The sequence below is a fragment of the Talpa occidentalis genome, unplaced genomic scaffold, assembly GCF_014898055.3.
Source record: "Talpa occidentalis isolate TD23 unplaced genomic scaffold, MPIMG_talOcc4v2.1 talOcc4.7, whole genome shotgun sequence".
In the NCBI taxonomy this organism is placed as follows: domain Eukaryota; kingdom Metazoa; phylum Chordata; class Mammalia; order Eulipotyphla; family Talpidae; genus Talpa; species Talpa occidentalis.
In genome coordinates this window covers 99,405,674-99,425,509 of record NW_023605083.1, presented here as the reverse complement: position 1 = coordinate 99,425,509, position 19,836 = coordinate 99,405,674, and the positions used below count along the sequence as shown (strand labels likewise).

At 44.6% G+C, this 19,836-nt stretch overlaps 1 protein-coding gene across 5 annotated transcripts in view; it reads left to right on the top strand.

Annotated features, from left to right (window-relative positions):
- Window positions 1–19,836, top strand: part of EPN2 (epsin 2) — an 84,762-nt gene that overhangs the window by 13,064 nt on the left and 51,862 nt on the right. The window contains exon 2 of one of the 5 annotated variants that reach the window (XM_037492646.2): window positions 9,455–9,528. The exons of the other annotated variants lie outside the window; for them this stretch is intronic. The gene's annotated coding sequence lies outside the window, so the exon portion shown is untranslated. The remainder of the gene's footprint in view (window positions 1–9,454; window positions 9,529–19,836) is intronic. 5 annotated transcript variants of the gene reach the window in all.

The window sequence follows — 19,836 nt, the reverse complement described above, 5'->3', positions numbered from 1 at the left end:
TAAAGACAATTATGAATCTTCCAGTGGTTTTCCTGCCAGTGGCGACCAGTGGGAAAACTCTGAGGGGCTTCTCTCCTTGGTCAGAACCACAGAAGCCTCAGTTCCTGGAACAGGGTGGAGAGGCATGACTAGAGAATTTGCTCTGAAGATCTCAGATTGCCTTGTGGCAGTCCAGCTTTATGACAAAGTATTAGGCCTTTCAGGACCCTGAGAGCTCATCTACGCTGTAGGCGAGCTGGTCACTTCAGGGTGATGCGTGGCCAGTCGGTGTTCTTCTGTCCCCTTGGCATTGATGCTGCATACAACTGTCAAAGAGGTTTTACAATGTCTGTGAGCAGGTCTCCCCCACTGGGGAAAGGTTCCTGAGTTCCTGCCCACTGGTGTTAGGCTTATCTGACTGGTCACAGAGCCAACCCTATAAAGATAGTTGGCCTTCCCGCAGGACTGCAGGCCCCAGGTGGGCAGGCAGCTCTCCTGTGTGCAGTGTCCAGCGCAGGGGCTAGTGGTGGTGGATGGCTTAGTACAGGCCTGTCAAATGGAGGTTTGCATTGGGTATATCCTTGTACTGTCAACTGGTAAATATCTAAGAAATCCTTTTGATAGACATTTAAAGGGTACTACAAAGGTTTTTTTTTTTTTTTCATTTGGAAAATCGGTTTACAACTTGGGAAGGAGCAAATTGTTGTCTTCCTTAAAAGAAAAATTCTGTAACACACTGGCTTCTGACTCAGAGATAGCAGATTTAAAAAAAAAAAAAAAACTGCCCCGTGATACTCATGGAAATACGATTTGGTATCAGTAACACTAAGATTTTTTCTGTAGAGTAGGTGATGTGGAAACAGAGTAGTACCTTTTTAACTTGGCATCTTCGAGCTTTGAATAAGATCAGAAGAAAATTTCCAGACAAATAGCATACCTCTGAGGGCCAGAGCCATCCCTCTTCACTTGCAGGTGTTTTTTCCCTCCCATTTTTGCTCTTGCCCTGTTCCCTGATTTAACAGAGGCCAGACTGCATAGACCCAACAGTGAGGAGAGCTAGGGTTTAAGGGAAAGGCGCAGAGGGCTGGGGTGAGAAGACTGAGGTTGTCTTTTGCAGATGAGTCTTGAGATAGTGGCTCTCAGCCCAGATACCTGAGGAAGAGTCCAAATTCCCTGTCCCTGGCAGCACTGGCTCAGCCCTGTGTGACCTGCTATCTTCTCTTCAGGCCTCACCTCTCACAGCTCTTCTTTCCACTTTCCAAGCTGTATACTGAGCTGGTTGTTTTGCTCAGAATGCTTTTGGTTTGTTGCACATCCACCTCAGCCATCCCTTGTGCTCCATGTCTGGCCGTTAGGCTTTGGTGTTGGTAAAATCGTGTTTTCCCTGCTCTCTCTGGGCTGTGTCACGTGAGCACTGTGCAGACAGGACTGTGTCTGATTGATCTTGTCCCCCAGCACTCTGCAGTGCGCTGCCCAGCAGGAAGCTGCTGCACATATGAGTGCCCTGAACTCTTCTTCCTTTCCTTGACCCGGCCCTGATCATCAGAGAGGCACAGGGCTGCTCAGGGCCAGCCTGGGCGATGGCTGGGAGCATGTGCACGAATCCGCAGACAGCACCAGCGGTGGCCAACTCAAAGCAGTGTGGGTAGTGGGTTAGAGGGGGCATGGACGTCTGGGGAAGTCACTGCAGGCCATTCACAGCTTTCCCTGTGTAAGACCTGAGGGGACAGAAACATCCAGGACTATCTGGCCCCTGCTCTTCAGTTTTTGCAGCTTTGGTGGAGGGGTCTGATGCAGACTGATATGTAGAACGTGGAAGACTGGGCTTAAGGTTACACTTATGCTGATCATGGCATTGGCGTCTGAGATCTGCCGTCTGGGACTTCGCGGTCTGGGTCAGACGCTTTCATGTGTTTTTGGTATTTTTTTTAAAATGAGGATTAAAAAAAATTTAACGTTATTTCGGAGGGACAAAAAGTTCACGTAATTCTAAAATAAAAAGCTATTAAAGTATTCTTTGAGAAATGTTGCTGTTCACCTCTGATCTTGTCTGCCCGGTACTAATATATAGCCTTCTCACTAATATATAGCCACTTTTAGTTGTTTGAATATTCTTCCAGTGTTTCCTTCATGCAAAAACAAGCAGACACAAATTTTTATGTTTCCTTTTTACTTTAATACAAGATAACATATGATACCCACCATTCTACACATTGCTTTTTTACTTATAGCCCAGAGATTATGCATGTCAATAAGTGGAGAATCATTGTCATTTCCTTTCAGGTGTGTATTCTTGTGAATTTCTTTTTTTGTTTGTTTTTTTAGTCTCATCCCCTTATAACAAGTTATTCAGATTGTTTCCAACATGCTGTTCATAATGGGCCTCCAAAGAGTCATTTACCTGTGTACACCATTTCTCACGTGGGCGGGTGGGATGTGTGGGAGATCTGTGTACACCATTTCCCATGTGGGCGGGTGGGATGTGTGGGAGACCTGTGTACACTGTTTCCCACGTGGGTGGGTGGAATGTGCTGGGTCAGAGGGTAAATGCATTTTTAATTTTGATAGATTTTGCCAAATTGCTGCCCATGGGGTTGTTCCATTTTGCACCCCTATTAGTAAGTAAGAGTGTCTGTTTCCCTATAGCCTTACCAACAGAAGGGTATAGTCCAATGTTTGGATTTTTACCAACGCGATCGGTGTAAAGAACGTCTCAATATAGTTTTTTTTTTTTTTAAAAAGATTTATTTATTTTTATGCATACAAGAGCTGGGGTACAGGCCAGAGATGCGGGGAGTGAGCGGATCCACCAGAGACAGAGTGGGGAACAGAACAGGCAGATTGACTGAAACACACTGCTGAGAGGAGCAGTGGGTGAGACAGGAGAGGTCCGCCTCGTCATGTGGGTTTCTCCCTGGCTGGCGGGGGATCGAACACGTGCTGAAGAGGCTGTGGATTGCTTCATAGTGTGCTGCTTAATCCCCTGCACCACCAGGGAGGCCCTCAATATAGTTTTTTTTTTTTTTTAAAGATTTATTTATTTATTTTTATTTTATACAAGCGCTGGATACAGTCAGAAGCACGGGAGGGTGAGAGAATTCACCAGAGCCAGAGCGGGGAGCAGAGCAGGCAGAAGGACCGAAGTACACTGCTGAGGGGAGCAGCGGGCGGCAGGAGAGGTCTGCGCGCCATGTGGGACCCTCCTCTGGTGGCCGGAGAGCAGCCGGGGATCGAACCGGCGCTGCAGAGGCTGCGGGCAGCTTTGCAACCCAGCATTCAACCACTGCGCCACTGGGGAGGCCCCCTCAATATAGTTTTAATTGCATTTCTCTGAAGTCGAGCTGCTCTGGTTGTGCTATATTTAAGGATCATTAATTTTTTTTTTCTGTGGAGAGTTTTCTCATTTTTCTCTTGGATTATTGGTTATTTCTCAATTTCTATGAGCTCTTTATGGTTTTAGAAGGCTGGTTTATTATGCTATGAGTTGTAAATATTTTTTAAAGCTAGGAATTATTCTATCTAACCAGATTCTTTAACCATATTTCCCTTCTTCCCCCCAGTCTTGTATGTTTAAAGATTCAGATTGTGACCTTGGAACGGAGTCTGGTCCATGTTGGGTCAGAACCACAACCTTAACTCTCTTCCAGTATTTTAAGTTAATTGACTACAGATACATTTTCAGCATGAACATGCAATAGCATGTATGTGTTTGAGTCTACATTAGAATGGGTTATATGATGCTGTGAAAACAACCATGTCCTCTCATTTCAGTGGCCTTATATAAAGCGAAGGCTTACTTATCTCTTACACCTCTTCATCCCAGTCGTTCATGTGTTCAGGCTGATGGGGGTGCCATCTTGTTTTTGGTTGTTAACAACTTTATTGCTGTATAGCTTATGTGCCTGCAGTGAAGTTCATTCATTTGATTTATATGGTTAGATAATTTTAAGTATATTTAGAATTGTACAACCATCAGCATAATCTTGTTTTTGAACATTGCATCACTCTAAAAGTAGTTACCCATTAAGCTGTACTTGCCCTGACCTTCTCCCCCAACATCTGACAACTATCAATTTACTTTCTAATGGATTTGTCTATTCTGGACAGTCATATAAATGGAATCACACAATGTGTCCCTTTTTATCTGATTTCTTTCACTAAGCATAATTTTTTTTAAGCTTCATCATGTCTCATGTATCCATACTTCATTTCTTTTTAAGGTCAGATGATATTCCATTGTATGGATAATGCCACATTTTATTTATCCATTATCTGTTGATGGACAAAGCTGTTTCCATTCATGCTATTATAAGTAATACTGCTGTGAACATTGGTGCATAAGTTTGTGTGTGGATGTTTTATTTTCTCTTGGGTAGGTAAGGAAGTTCCATCTTGACACAGGCTTCCACCATTGCAACCACATTGAGAAGGGAATATGGAAAATTTCACACTGACTTTTAAGTGTTTGATAGAAACACCTAAGTAGTGTTGACATACATCACTTTTTTTCTTTGAAGATGTATTTAGCTATGCATAGAAGAACTGGGGTTAGGCCAGAGCTGTGAGGGTGAGGATTCACCAGAGACAGAGTGGGGAGCAGAACAGGTAGAGCTATTGAAATACTCTGCTGAGGGGAGCTGTGGGCAAGATAGGAGAGGTCTCCTGTGCCATTATGTGGGTCACCTCCCTGACTGGGGATTGGACTCAGGTCTCAAGAGCAATAGTGCTGAGATTTAACCCCTACGCCACCAGGGAGGCCCCATACATCACTTCTATATGTTGCATTGGCCAGTACCATTACTTTAGAAGGAATGGGATCATGTATTTCTGTCACAGGCCTTGAAGGAGGTAAAATTGGAAATACCGGTGAATAGAACTGATTAATACAGAAGAGAATGATGGGCATACCTGGGACTAAGAGAGTGATTTTCTGTGGACAGGTCATTCTGAAAGTTTTATATTAGTAAGGTAGGATTTCCAGGTTAGAAATGTCTTAGAATTACTGGGTCAATCCTGAAAGTTGAGGAATATTTCAAGTATTCCAAGGAGCAATTTAGGAGTGTGTGATAATATAGGAGAGAAGGGCATGGAAGTAATGGTAAATTGGCTGAGATTTAAGATGGGACTCAACTGAGTTTTCACAGGAGACCTTGTGACTCAGGAGAGGAGCCTAGACCTCATCCCAGCTCTGTGACTCACTGTGTCTTACCCTCTAAAATGCCACTGTAGCACAGTCGTAGCATATAGTAGGCACTCAGTAAGTTACTGCTGCCACCTTGGTGAATTTTATCAGTAGGTGTCAAGCTTGATGGTTCCTGAGTGAGTAGACCTGGTCTTCTCCTTTGGATCTTGTTTCCCTTGTGACGCATGAGTGAGCTGAAGGGCTGTGCTGTTCTCCCAGCCTGGTGTCCCTGGAGTGGCTGAGGGGGAGGAGGTTGTGGTAGCACTGACGTGGCTGGTAAGTATTCTGAGGCAAGTAGCCTGTTCTTCAGCCTCTGGCCAATGATTTCTAAACTAGAGTATGTTCTGGGCAATGGAGAAATTGGGCTGATCTGTGTATACTCTCGGTCATCAGTGCTGGAAATGCACCCCTTTATTATTGTTTTTCTAAACAAAGCTGGACAATGGCAATGTAAACATTGTTTGAACAAGAGCATTTGGCTAATGGAGATAAAACCAAAAGGAAAAGCTTTAATTTCTTTTTGGTTTTGTGTTTGGACTTCTGACAGCATACTTACAATCTTTTAAGAATCAGAAAAATTATAAGGTATGCAAACTGTTGTTAGTTTCTGCCTGTTAACTTCAGTGTGACTTTGACTGAGAAGTCACCCCCTCCCCATTGGAACATCAGCGTGCTTCTGTTCTGCATTTCTGTTGGAGGGGGTGATGAGGGCTCGGAACAAGTCAAAGGTTTCACCTCAGTTCACACAGCTCAGTTCATGTCATTTTGTGCTACCTTGCAGGGTGCTGTTTCCATTTCCACAGAGGAAACTGAAATGGAGTGATGTGCCAGAAAAGTGTGTGTGTGTGTGGGGGGGGGGAAGGTGTTTGTTAGAGAGAGCGGGGGGTGGGGGGGGGCACGTGAGCGTGAGAGCCAGAGCGAGCTTGCCCATTTGTTTTTCCTTGCTACTGAGTTGTTAATTTAAACAATTCCTACAGGCCATGAGAGCATGCACATTTGTTTTTCCTTGCTACTGAGTTGTTAGTTTAAACAGTTCCTACAGGCCATGCTTTTTATCTTCCCTAGTAGTAATAGTAGTGTTTATGGGTCTTGGTTTGGAAATTTGGTGAGGAAATGGAGAGGAGCAGAGAGCTCCAAGGGAGGAGAGTGCACAAGCAGGTGGAGCTTGGACTCAGTGCCCTGCGGAGTCATTCATTCCTGTGGCAGATGTGTCCCAGGCTTTGTGCCAGACTCTGAGGCAGACAGCCGTATGGAGACAGTTGGGGCCTCTGTCCCTCAAGAGCCTGTAGTCCAGAGGTAGTGGGAGGAAAGAGTGAAGAGGTAGAATGAGAGCCAGAAGCCCAGATGGCTTCAAGGCCTCTGGCTTGGTCATCAGCACAGTGTGGGGTGGATCCCCCAGCAGAGAGTCCCTGGAGGGAAGGGGAATGCGGGGTGCATGGAGTTGGGAGTGATAGCTTCGCTTTTGTCCTGAGCACCAGCTATTACTTTGCTGTCTCCATTCTCTTTGCCTGTCCTGCCAGCATCTCCAGCTGCAGTTGTCTGAAGTAAAGCTGTGTATTCTGCTTCCTTGCTTGTGAAACCTGTACACCCTTCCCACCTTTATATCCTGTGATGCGTGCCTCAGTCCTGGCTGGTCCTACCCTCCTGCCCTACTCCACACTGACATTTGGTGTCAGTTCTTGAGTCTCCTGTTCTGTGTCTGTGTCCATCTCCTGCCCTTTCCCCTTCCACGGCTGCACCCTGATTCAGCCCCTACTCCCCTTTTATCCCTTCTCTTATGGGCTTCTCAATGGTCTTCCTGTTTTCATCTTCTGGCCGTGAGCCCTCCCTGATCTTTTCACTCTTCTGCCACTTGATCAGGATTTCAGAAAGACAGTTTTGATAGTATCACTCCCTTGCAAACAAAACCAAAACCAACTTCAGTATCTTCATCTTCAGTAGTAGTACCTAATTTTTAGTGATAATACAGTTGAATGTTACTCCTTTTAATAGTTCTTTGTCTTAAGAATGCCCTAATACTTTGGCAGAGTGGCAGAAAATAAGAGTTGCCATATGACCCAATAATTCTACTCCTTGGTACATACCCAGGAAGGCTGAAAGTTGTATCCACACAGACACTTGTTCACAGATGTTCATAGTAGCATTATTCATAATATCAAAAAAAGAAAAATGGAGGGCCTCCCTGGTGGCGCAGCGGTTGAGTGCTGGGTTGCGAAGCTGCCCGCAGCCTCTGCAGCACCGGTTCGATCCCCGGCCACCTGGCGAGGGTCCCACATGGCGCACAGCCCTCTCCTGCCGCCCGCTGCTTCCCTCAGCAGTGTATTTCGTCAGTCTGTCTGTTCTGCTCTCCGCTCTGGCTCTGCTGAATTCTCTCACCCTCCCGCGCTTCTGACTGTACCCAGTGTTTGTATAAATAAATAAATAAATCTTTTTAAAAAAAAAAGAAAGAAAAATGGAAACAACTCAGATGTCCTCCAATGAGATAAATAAAACGTAGTCAATCCATCAATGGACTATTACTCAGCCGTAAAAAGAAATGAAATATTGATACAGAATGCCACATAGAAGAACCTTTAAAGTATGTGCAAGAAATCGGACTCAAAAGACCACATTTTGGGGCCTCCCCAGTGGCGCAGCGGTTGAGCGCTGGGTTGCGAAGCTGCCTGTAGTCTCTGGCGCCAGTTCAATCCCCAGCTGCTCCCCGGCCACCGGAGGAGGGTCCCACATGGCGCGCAGACCTCTCCTGCCGCCCGCTGCTCCCCTCAGCAGTGTACTTCGGTCCTTCTGCCTGCTCTGCTCCCTACTCTGGCTCTGGTGAATTCTCTCACCCTCCCGCACTTCTGACTGTACCCAGTGCATGTATAAACAAAACAAACAAACAAACCAGCAAACAAATAAATAAAGCATGCCTCTATAAAAAAAAAAAAAAAACAAAGAAGACCACATTTTGTATGACTGTTTATATGAAATTCATTATAGTCAAATCTGTAGAAACAGAAAACAGATTAATGATTGCCAGGGGACTGGGAGAAAGGGAATTAGGTTATGACTGCGAATAGACTCAGAGCTCCTTTTTGGGGGTGATGAAAATGTTCTGGAATTAGATGGTGATTCTATAGCATTTTGAATATACTAAAATAACACTGAGTTCGTGTGTAGTTTAAAATGGTGAATTTTATGCTTTGTGAATTATATCTCAGTAAAAACAAAGCAAACAAAAAGACCCTCACCCCAAATGCTATAGGAGTGACATCTTATTTTATCTATATCTATATCTATCTCTGTCTATCTATATATATTTTACAGTGGACATTTGAGTTTAAAAGTGAATCAATTTAAGGAAAAATGTTAAGTGAACAATAGTGCAGTTTATAAGAATTAAATAAGTTAATTTCTAAGGCAGTGCCTGACACATAGCAAGCACTCTGCTTGTGTGAGCCATTATTGTTATTTGGAGGACATGGCAAAAAGCTTGACAGTGAATAACCAGAGTTCCTAAGTTAGGATTTCTTGGCATGCTGAGTGAGCGCCTCAGAGTGTAATTGCCCCCAAAGATTGTATACTCCTATCTATTGGCTGCCTCTTTGCCTGTCCCCATGGCCTCCCATCTGCCTGAGTGGTCTCTTCCCCCTACTACACTTGCTATGTCCTCTCCTTTAGCAGCATTGCTTCAGGTACACCAGACCCCTGTGGCCTGTCCTCATCTTTTCCTGGGTTGCCTGGAGCACTCAGTTTGGAATGAGTGCTTAGTTTAACTTTGTTGCCCTGTGTGTGATTATTGTACCCCTAACCCAGGCCAGAAGCCATCTTGTGTTTCTCTAAGTCCTGTGCTGTTTGCATTGTTTTTTACCCACAGTATGCGAAAAATGGATTCAGCTAAGCTGTTAATGTCTTTGTTCTCTAACAATAAATTGTTATAAAATAGGACAGTAAAAACATTGAGAAAATATACTTCAGAGAACTTTTGTGTATGCCATGATTGAGCAGTTCTACTCCTAGGAACATAGTCTAGAAAAATCTTGGTATTTGTATCCTAGGAGTGCACATACCAGCACTATTCATGATAGCAAACATCTGTAAGTGGTCCACATGCCAAGAGAATGAGTGGGTAAATTGTTAAATAGTAGCATAGTCAAATAATATACAGCTGTGAAAATGAACCAGGCTAGTTATACACATTATGTTGATGCATATATTGCTTGCATGGATAAATCTCAGAAACATAACATTGAGTGAAGAAAGTTGTAGAAGTTTGTATATTGTTTAGTTTTACAACATTATTTTCTTTTTTAGAAAGCAAGGGGTTGAAGAACCCAGAACCTGAGTTTGCCTGGGGCCGAGGCGGCGGGAAAGAAAGGGCACCCTAGGTAGGCATTGTGCTCATGCTCTAGTTTGGAGGAGGAAGCCACATGGGTCACAGGGACTTACTTTGTTTATGCCTCACATGTGACTTGCACATACTCTTTCACTTGTGCCCAGTAGTGCATTGTAAAATCTTAAGAAAACAGAGGAGCAGCAAGAAGACATTAGGGTGGCTTCTCCCTTTTCTGGGGCAGACACTGACATCTAAAAGTTAGAAGGAATGATTTCCTCCTAATATATCCAGTGTTGCAGAGTAAATAAAACACTGGGAATGGCTCCAACCAAAGAGGAAGGAGGGAAATAATATTTTTATTCTGTACCAAAAAGAGAAGTTTACCTTTTGGCATTGAGACCCATTTTACTGAGTGGTGTTTTATAGGAATAATGCAGACTTCTTAAATTGTTAAAGTAGATGTGACTGGTTTAGCAAAAGACACTGCTAAAGTTAAAGAGACGCCATTTACTTGAAACAGTAGTTCGGGAGTCTCTGTGTGCTGCTTTAGGCTTCCATCCTGGTTTCATGCACATTCCAGGGGAAGCTGGCTTTGAAGAGCATGAAAGCCTCTTTGCTTTTGTTGTCCTTGCTGAAAGGGAGCTGGGAATGCAAGGTCTGATCCTGGTATAGCACTGAACTGCCCTGGACCTCGACTTCTGTACGCGGCTGAGTTCTGAGATCTTTCCAGCTCCAGCATCTTTGTCCTGCTCACTTGACTAAATGAGCTGACTGAGGAAAGGATCTCCTATGGCAGCTGAAGAATGGGGGTAGGAAAACATTGCTCCCCTGACCTTTTCCGGCCTCCTAAATATCGAGACAAGTGGGGCCTTTTTATGATTCTATTCAACAAGAAAAAAAATCATTGTTCTTCTAACTTTGAGCACTAGATTTGTCTAAAAGCCAGTAGAATAAGAATAGGGATTAAGAGGATGGGGCCAGAGACCAGAGGTCTGGAATCAAGTCCTGGCACTACTGCTACTGGCATTGTAGCTTGCTCCAGTTACTTACTCTCTGTGTGCTTCAATTTCCTACACTCTAAAATGAGGGTGATAATAAAAATATCGCCCTTCTCCCCACCCTCCCCCTCCCTTGCCCTCAGGATTGTTAGGAAGATTCAGTGAGCAGACATACATGAAGTTCTTAGAACATGCCTGCCATAGTAAGGGCTCAGTTAGTAACTTGCTAGCTCCTATGTAGTGAGCCTTTGTTTTTTATTATTCTAAGTCTGTTCTTTTATTCCTATTATAGTATCAAAGATTTAGCACATCTAAGACTTTCCTTGGAAATGCTTCCATGAACAAGAGTTGTAACAAGCCTGTTGAGCAGGCTTGTGTATGGTCAGGAAAGAGATGCTTGTGGATGATACCACCTACCAAACTGGCAGATGATTTCTGCCACCATCATAGAGATGCATTTATATTCTGCCTTGGAAATTCTCTTCAAGTTGTTCTTCGGGAAATGCTGAAAAACATCCCTACAGACATCTTGGGAAGACTGGGAGAGGAAGCAGATATTTGAGTGCCCATTGTTTGCCAGTCCCTCTGTAGGCAACTTCCTACAGCAAACCTGAGCAGCAGCTGCCCTTTGACAGAGGGGGAAATAGAAGCTCAGGAAAACTCATTGACTTGCCTTAAGCCTCCCAGCTGCATAGGCAAGATGTGTATCCACACGGTTGGAATAAGAAACGCCTTTCTTAGTCCTCACATGCTGCCTGAGGTGGGCTGACTGTGTCAGGTGGTCTCTGCTGCATGGTTTGTGTGTTACTCTGGGTCTCCAGGCTTTGTGGTGCACATTCATAAGCACCAGGTATGACAGTCCTCGTCTTCAGGCAGTTTGTCGGGGAGACAGAGACCAAAGGGACACAGGAGCTGGGAGACTGGCCCCTGAAGTAGTAACTCTAGTATTGTCTCAGTAGATAGGAGTTGGGATAATTTTTTTCCTTTTTGCCCCTACATTCCTTCACCCAGCAGATGTTTACTGAGTGCCCACTTTGCACCAGGCTCTGTCCTAGCCACTGAGGAGATGGTTCTGAAGATAGGCAGGGCCTCGTATCATAGAGGTGCATAAGCAAGAAATGTCCATCTCCGCCAAAAATTAAAACTAGTTGTTAAAGTGACTGGTGGTTCTGAAAAGATGATGTTTAAACTGAGAGCTGAATGACAAGCACCAGTCTAGTGATCATCATGGGGACAATGGCAGGTGAGGGAAACAACAGGTGGATAGAGCGATTGAAGCGACAGTGAGTGGCTTGTGCAGGAATAAGGGAAGTGACTGGAAATGAGTGAAGCACATGCATGGCACGTAGAGTTCGTGTCTTGTCCTTCCCCAGAACCCACATTTAGGATAATTTGGCTTTTTCATTTGACCTTTAGTGGAGGTGAGCCTATCCTCTGGGCTGACTCACCTCCATGCTGCCCAGAGTGGGAGTGGGTCCAAGGGCCAACCTGAGCAGATCTGAGGACATCAGCTGTCACTACCTGAAGTCTGGAAGTAACTCCCTTACTGCCCACAGAAAGTTGCCCCAGTGGGAGACTCAGACATGACCTGCAGAACTGCTGGTTTAAGGGAGAGCTATGATTTTGCACTTATACTGTGTAGAAATACCTGGTCATTATCTGCAAAGTTCATCTTGAGCTCCTTTTGAGGCAGGCGTTGGGTAACTGCTGTGCCTGAAAGCGAGCCTGTGGGCCCTGGCTGAGGGGTTCCATTGCCCTCCCTCCCTTTGCTTCCGTTCTCCCGCCAGCTCCTCAGGAGATGGCGACAGCCCAGCACTTAGCGCCACCACAGTGACTGGCCAGGTCTAAATTAAGCATGAAATCATGGGAATTCTAAATTTTCCCATGCAGCTCTGCATTTTTTTCAAGTGTCTCAAGCTGGAAAATTGTAACGATCAAACTATAATCCATAGCTGTGCCTGCCTGCCCCATGGGGCTGGGTGGGGTAATTATGAGAACCTGTCAAGTGTCCCCTTTCTGTAGTTTCCAGTCTTTGGATGGCATTGCCATCTGTCATTAGTAGGTATTCCTAGTAGCAGAATCACAGCATATTAGAAATGGAGACTCTCTGGCCCATAGGTCACACACACTTGTCTTCCTTGGAGGAGGGAAGGGTTCTGAGGGCTGCTGTTCAGACTTCCAAAGGCCCAAGAGAATCCTTACCTTTGTGCCCACCGTGGAGCCCCACAGGTCAGCAGAAACATTTGCTACCAGACTTGTGGCTAGAATTCCAGCTCCTACAGTGACCTGTGACTAGGGCTGGTTAGAAGCTTGGGCTTCCCTTGACTCCATGGAGATGGCAGGGAATTGAACCATTTGTCAGAAAGGGGAACTTCAGATTGAAGCATTTGGGGAGCATATCTGGCCTGCCTCTTCACTTTAACAGTGGGGAGACTAGTCACTGCTTGCCTGGTGCCAGGGTGGTCACAGTGCTGGACCAACACCCCTGGTTTCCCTTGTTGTGATTCTGTGTGCTTTACCATACCTTATTGTTTGCTTTCTGGCACAGTTTTTCATGGATGCTTTCTGTGATTGGTCATTGTGAAATTACTTTGAGAAGTAGAATTGAGGCGGGGGAACATTAAAGAATTCTGATTTTCCTTTATGACATGTTTACACATCCATTTGGTCTAATTGTCAGGGTATTTGATCCCTGACCATGTGAGGAAGGCCCAGCTCATCACTGTTTCCTACAAGAGGAGAGGGGTGTCAGGTGATGGTGTCAGGTCACCCAGAACCACTTATGCTTCTGGTCCTCGCTTTGCATGATATTTAACAATGATAGCATTTGGACACCTATATAATCTGCACCCACAGGCTGCAATTCTGAATAACTGAATGATCAGGGCATGTTGGTAAGGAAAAAGGAATTTCTTACGTGTGCTCCTAGGATTTGATTTCTGCTTTTAGAAAAAGTAAGGACACATAATATCTTAAATGGCTGTCTGACATTTGATTTGGGTTCTTCTTGTTCCAGTGACAGTCACATCCTGGGAGAAGCTGCCCTGGTGGCTCTTGGTGGGAAATCTCTTGCCTTTGTGTAAAGGGTGGTCTTGTCCTGACAGTGGGTTGACTGACTCCATTGGGGCTCTTCCTCCCCTAGAGAAAAGGAAAGTTTAGCTTTTCCTGCTTTATTATCTAGAAGTCAAGCCTTAAATGTTTGTTTTCCTTTGTCATTCTTTAAGTATATGAACAAATTTTTTTTAAGGACCACTTTTTGGATAGCCATATAAAATTTGTTTACTCAGTAAGAAGTTGTTGGAATATAGATGCCCATATTAAGTTAGTGAAGAGGATGTTTCTTTTTTGATTGAATCTGTCTTACCTGAGGTGTGTAAAATAAATACTTTTTTCCTTTTAATTCTCCTATCCTCATGAGCAGTAGTATTTCTCTAAGTTATTGTGAGCTTGACTGGTGTGGAGGCGGAAATGATTACTGTGGAAAAGAATGTGGCACTGTCCATATTGTCCTCACTGGACTGTTGTCTTCTGGAAAGCCAGCTCGGGTTGGTCATGTGAACTGTGGTCTCAGCCACATTTTGACTGAGCCTCCTGTCATGGTCATGGTACCCTTTTCCTAAGAAGGAAGATGGAGATGTTTTTCTGCCCAAAGACTGCACACACACAAAAATTAAAGCCAGCTAATCCAGGCGTGTAAAGTAGTTCACAAACTTCGGGTTTATGTACATCACACAGTGACGCCAAGGCATTGGCTTCAGTATGCCTGGAAATCACCAGAAGAGCTTGGTAATAATGTCACACCTCCCCCAGCACCATCCTCACTTACTGTCTGTCTACAGTTTTGAATAGTCTTTTCAGGAGCTTCTAGAATATACGGTAAATGGACCACACTGATGCAATACTGCAGAAAAAGTGGCTGCACCCTTTTCTTAAAGCTCTGTCATGAGCCTTGAGAAGAACGAAATACCTGTGAAGACACAGGTGGCTGCAGGACAGAAATAGTTTGAGCTGCCATCTGGGGTGGAGATTTTCAGTTCAATTTATTCAGTAATATTTATTGGTTTTGGCTGGATTATCACAGACAATGTGATTGATCTGTGACTGCTAGGTTTTGGGGGCAGGGAAAGACAATTGTTATTCCCTCAAAGATGGTCTTGATTCCTGGTACTGATCCCTGGTCCCCGAAAAACAGTTGCCAAAATCTCATTAGGGATTTGATGTAGACCTCGGAGGGTAGGATGAGCATCTTTTTGCACATGGCCTGCCATGCCTCAGCATAACAGAAGCACAGTGTGGAGACACATGGACTTTGAGCTGGGACCCTATGAGGCTGCTCAGGATCCTTAAAGTACACCCATGGTGGAAACTGGATTTGAAAGGAATTTCCCACCCAACCCTTGGAGCATATTTTAATGGAATTTTTCTTTCCTCCAGGGGCATCACTCGATCAAGCTTTGGAATTTGTTTGTTTAGTTTGGTTCTGTTTGCTGTCTTAGTCTGTCTATTTCCAGTCTCCACTGGAGACCCATGGGGCCTACGGAGAAGAACAATTCTCCTTAAGACCCGGTCGAAGGATTGGGAAGGCCTTTGCTCTGGGTTTGTTGTTTGGTTCTGCCAGCTTTCCTGTTCTCAGATGCTTGTAGCACAGGTCTCACTGTTGTGCATGACAAACGCACACATTGCTGTAGGTCACAAATGACATGCATTGACTGTGCAGCTGAGAAATCCAGGGAATAAATGGCTTCAAGTACAGGTGGACCAGAGGTTCTAACTGTTGTGCCTTGCTCCTTCTCCTTGCTTGCTTGCTTGCTTCTGTGTTGGCTTCAAACCTAGGTAAACTCTGGTGGTTCTGTGGTGGCTTCCAACAGCTTAGCAGTACTGCTTTCCTAGTAGTTTCGGGATCATTCAGAGATCTTGATGGCCCAGTATGGGTTGTCAGCCTGCCCCTGATGTAGCCACTGGAAAGGAGGAATATGGGATAGGGAGGGGAAGCCACTGTGGTTTGGGGGAAGAGCTCATGATGCTGATGGGCTAGGCCTGTGGCTGGTCGTTTCCCCCACAGTAGATGAAGGATCTTTATTTCTGGGACAAGGGGATATGAATATTATATGGGTAAAAACAGCAGATTTTCCACATTTCCAGGCTAGAAATGAAAAATTCTTTGACTTAAAGAACCTCACCTAGTGTTGGGGACAAGCCTTAGAAATGTATATCCCCTTCCATTCTGAATCTGCTGTGGATTTGATGAGTCTTCAAAGCTCCCAAGTTCTGTGGAAAGACCTAACAGGAATAATGTGCATTGCCTGTGGTGAGCAACCCCCCCAAACCCCACCCCAGGCCAGGTATCTGATAGGTTCAGTTTCTTTGCTCTTGGTTGAGATTATCAACTCAGTGTGGTTACCAGTGGCTTTGCATGATTCTTAATAAAATGAATTAGTAATTAATACGATTTCAAAACAGGCTTTTCAGGACTGGTGCTGGTGTGGAGAGATGTGGTGGGGGTTGTGGTTCCCATCCAGGGAAATGGTTGTCCTCTGGGCCTTTCCAGCTCCTGGTCCAGCTCTCTTGGTAGATACAGCAATATTTATTAGCTTTGAATGGTAAATTCTAACTTGAAATAATTTTGCTGCCCCCATTCAAAAATATTTAAAGTTGTAACAATTGTACAAATGCCTTTGCTTAATTTACCCCTTAAAAATAGTTGTATGTAGGGCCTCCCAGGTGGCGCAGCGGTTGAGCGCTGGGTTGCGAAGCTGCCCGCGGCCTCTGTGGCGCCGGTTCGATCCCCGGCTGCTCCCCGGCCACCAAAGGAGGGTCCCACATGGCGCGCGGACCTCTCCTGCCGCCCGCTGCTCCCCTCAGCAGTGTACTTCGGTCCTTCTGCCTGCTCTGCTCCCCGCTCTGGCTCTGGTGAATTCTCTCGCCCTCCCGGCTTCTGACTGTACCCAGTGCATGTATAAAACCAAACAAACAAACAAATAGATAAATAAGACATGCCTCTAGAAAATTAAAAAAAAAAAAAAAAAAAAAAAAATAAAAATAGTTGTATGTAAAACCTGATGATAGAGCTAGATTTCTAGAAGCATTTATCATTTAGTTATATTCTAATGGCATTTGTCCCTTCAGTTGTCAGTGTGTAACTTAGGAAATTAGAAAATCACTCATCTATCCTGATCCACCCCCCCCCCCGCCATCTTGTTCTAAACCTTTAGTGAAGTTTAATTTTCCTTCCTGTTTGACATTCCCCTTCTCCCTCCTTCCCTGTATTTGGCCTAGAGGTCCTCAGTAAATCATTGGGTGTTTGTGAACTGACCATATTCCTACAGGCTTGAACGAAGAACCCAAGGGTGACAAATCATCCTGTTTTAGTTGCTTATGCATGTACCTCAGTTCAGGTTCAGCAAGTTAGAAATGGAAGAAAACTGACAAATTGTGAGAAGGAAAGTTTGGAAAGTAGAGCATGCAAACTATTTAAAAAAAAAAAATGGGAACAAAACAAAACTCTGATTCTAGAAAGTACACAGGATGAATACTTTAGGATGGTGTGTATTCGGGTCTTTGCTTCTGGGAGGGAGTGCCTGGCAGATGTTTGCTGGGATGGAAGATAAATTAAGTGTTTACAGTTCAATCCTGAAGCTGAGAGCGAGATATTTAAAAATGAGGAAAATGAGGTCAGAGGTCAATATGGACAAGTGTGACCACAGAGCTGAGCAGCCTGGGAGAACCTCGTGCAGCCCACAGGTGTGGCCAGGTTCCTTCATGGTCAGGTTTGGAAGTTTCAGTCCGCAGAGTCTGGGATGAAGCATGTAACCCAGTGGCCTTGAAAATAGTTTCTTGGAGGCACCTTTGGTGTCCTTTCTCCTTTCAGGAATTTTTTATCCTTGCATATTGCCCTTCTCAAAGTTTGTTGGTCCTAAAGATTGTCTTTGTCTATATCATTTATAAAAATAGCAGGCAGCCATTCACGTTATTTATTCTTTATATGTATTTTTCTGACCATAACAAACATTTTACTAGATTTGTCTTTCTCAAAGCCTAAATATTTCAGAGACTGCCAAAAAATGTCTTTGCAAGCTGAGCCTGGTAGAGAAAGCCCCTGCCTTGGTCTGTGTCCCCTGTTTCCAAATTGGAGTTCCTTTCCCAGCCTGTGTCTAGGAGGCCAGAGGCATCTCAGCTCTTACTCGCAGGATTTGCTGCTTTAGTTTGCTACCAAAGGATTAGGAGGTTTGATGGGTGCCCTGGCCAACCTCACAACTCTCCCTGGGATGTCAGGTCCAGCTAGAGGACTTCAGGCTCACCCAGGGTGGCTGTGGTGTAGAGGAGGGGAGCAGAGTCTGGGGCATCATTTCTCCCTCAGGAAAACATTTTTTCATTATATTCAACTGTTGAGGTCTTTTTTACCAGGACCATTTTCTCTCCTGCTTGATAGAAGCGGTTTTGACCTGGAGGGTAGTGGCAGAGGACCTCTTCTTGCTTTTTTAAAGAGGGGGACAGTCTTAGCTGCCATGCGCCAAATGGAATGACAAATGGAGTGCTCAGTGGTCCCAGGCACATCATAAGGCCTCTAGGTACTAAATATATCTGGATGTTACTATTGCTTTTGATGAGTATTTGGGAAATTACTCATTAAAAATCAAAGTGTTCTTTTTTTCCTTTACCAGGTGCATTCCATTTTTGCTAGCAGTGAATTTTGCTGTGAAGGGAAAACCTTGTTGTCAGATGTGCAGATCATTGCAGAAGTTTGTAACCCCTGGTTCTTTGGCAGGTGTTAGAGGATTTATGAGAGCTGGTCAGATTGGTGGAGAGGCAGAATATGCCTGCTGTCTGTGGAAGCACAGTTCTGTGGCTTGAAGGTGGAAACAGAATTCTTGGCATAGTTGAGGGTGGAGTAAAGGCCTTGTTGGCTGGAGCAGTTGTGTCTGTTGTCACCAGGATGAAATTTGCAAAGCTGTCTATTATATGTATGGTTACATGTGATGAGTGTTCATTTGGTTTCCTGTGGCTTCCCCTGCTCCCTACTTTTGTTTGCTTGGTTATTTTTTGATGTGCCCATTACCCAGCTGAGGCTTTAGATGAGGAAGTTGGGGGCTATCCATTGTTTCTCTAGCAGAAGCATCACAGAAGTTTGGCCTTGGGTTGCATGGGGTGCTGCATAGGGAGGAGAGCCCCAGCTGGGTGACTGTAGTCTGCTGACCTAGGGATTCCAAACCTCAGGGTCTTCTCTGTACCATAGGAAAAATAATCCTTACCTAGAGAGTTTTCATAAGCATTAAATGAGACAAAGCCTGGCATAAGGCTGCCGTGGCTCCTTTACAGGGTTAGTGGGGCCTGCGAGGCATGGGAGGTGGGGGTATGGATGATGGGGGAGCCCCTCCCTTGTGTTTAGATCTCAGCTGGGTCTTTCTATTTTGGACAGTCCTGAAATCTTCTGGAAAGGTTTTCTCATATTATAGGTGAGGAATAACCATACAACCACTTCTCTTCCACCTACTCAGGTATCCTCAGTTTTGAAAGTCAGAGTAAGGATAATCTCTGGCAGAGTCCTTCCCATGTCTGACTTTGCATCCTCAGATTCCTCTGTGCGCTCACCAGACTGGGGACAAGGACACTGTTCTTGTTTCATCTGTTTATTTAGCAGTGTTTATATCTGTGTCAGGCATGGTGCTAAGTGTTCACTGGTAAGCCATACCAATGGGGGTTCCCAAACTCCTGGACCAGAGCCCATTGTTGGAGATGTGGACCTCCCTCTAGCATGGTAAATGTTTCTTCTTTGGCTAGCTGTGTTTGTGGCATAGCACAGGTTTGACCCTTTATTGTGTAACCCTGGGCCTCAGTTTTCTCCTCTGTAAATTGAGGGGACTTGGCTAAAGCCAGATTATTTTTAAGGCTGTATTAGCTCAGGCCAGATGCTGGAGATTTTTGAAAGTCCAGTGGATGGCTTTAACCATATTCTAGAATAGTAGTCTAAAACCTTTATGAAATGTCAGGAGAAAATGGGGCTCACAGAAAATTCCCTGATGAGTTAGACCAAAGCCAAATTTGACCAAAGCCAAATGTGTAGCTAGGCATTTGGGGTTTAAGATATACCAAAAATGAGAGACTTTTCTTGATTTGTCAGACCAACTCACCCTAATACTTGGATTCTTTGTAGCTTCCTGTTGCCATGCAGGGAAATCACAACCCAAAAGGCCATTCTGTGGAAGTATTTTGGAAATAGAAACATAGTCATAATATTTGCTACTTTTCTTCTCAAGACTAAAACTTGAGTTTAAATTTTGTTTATTAACTTTCTGTGTTGATTTTATCATAGTTTTGAAAGAACGGCGGATTCTTCCCTCCTAGGGAGACTAGGGCATGTCCAT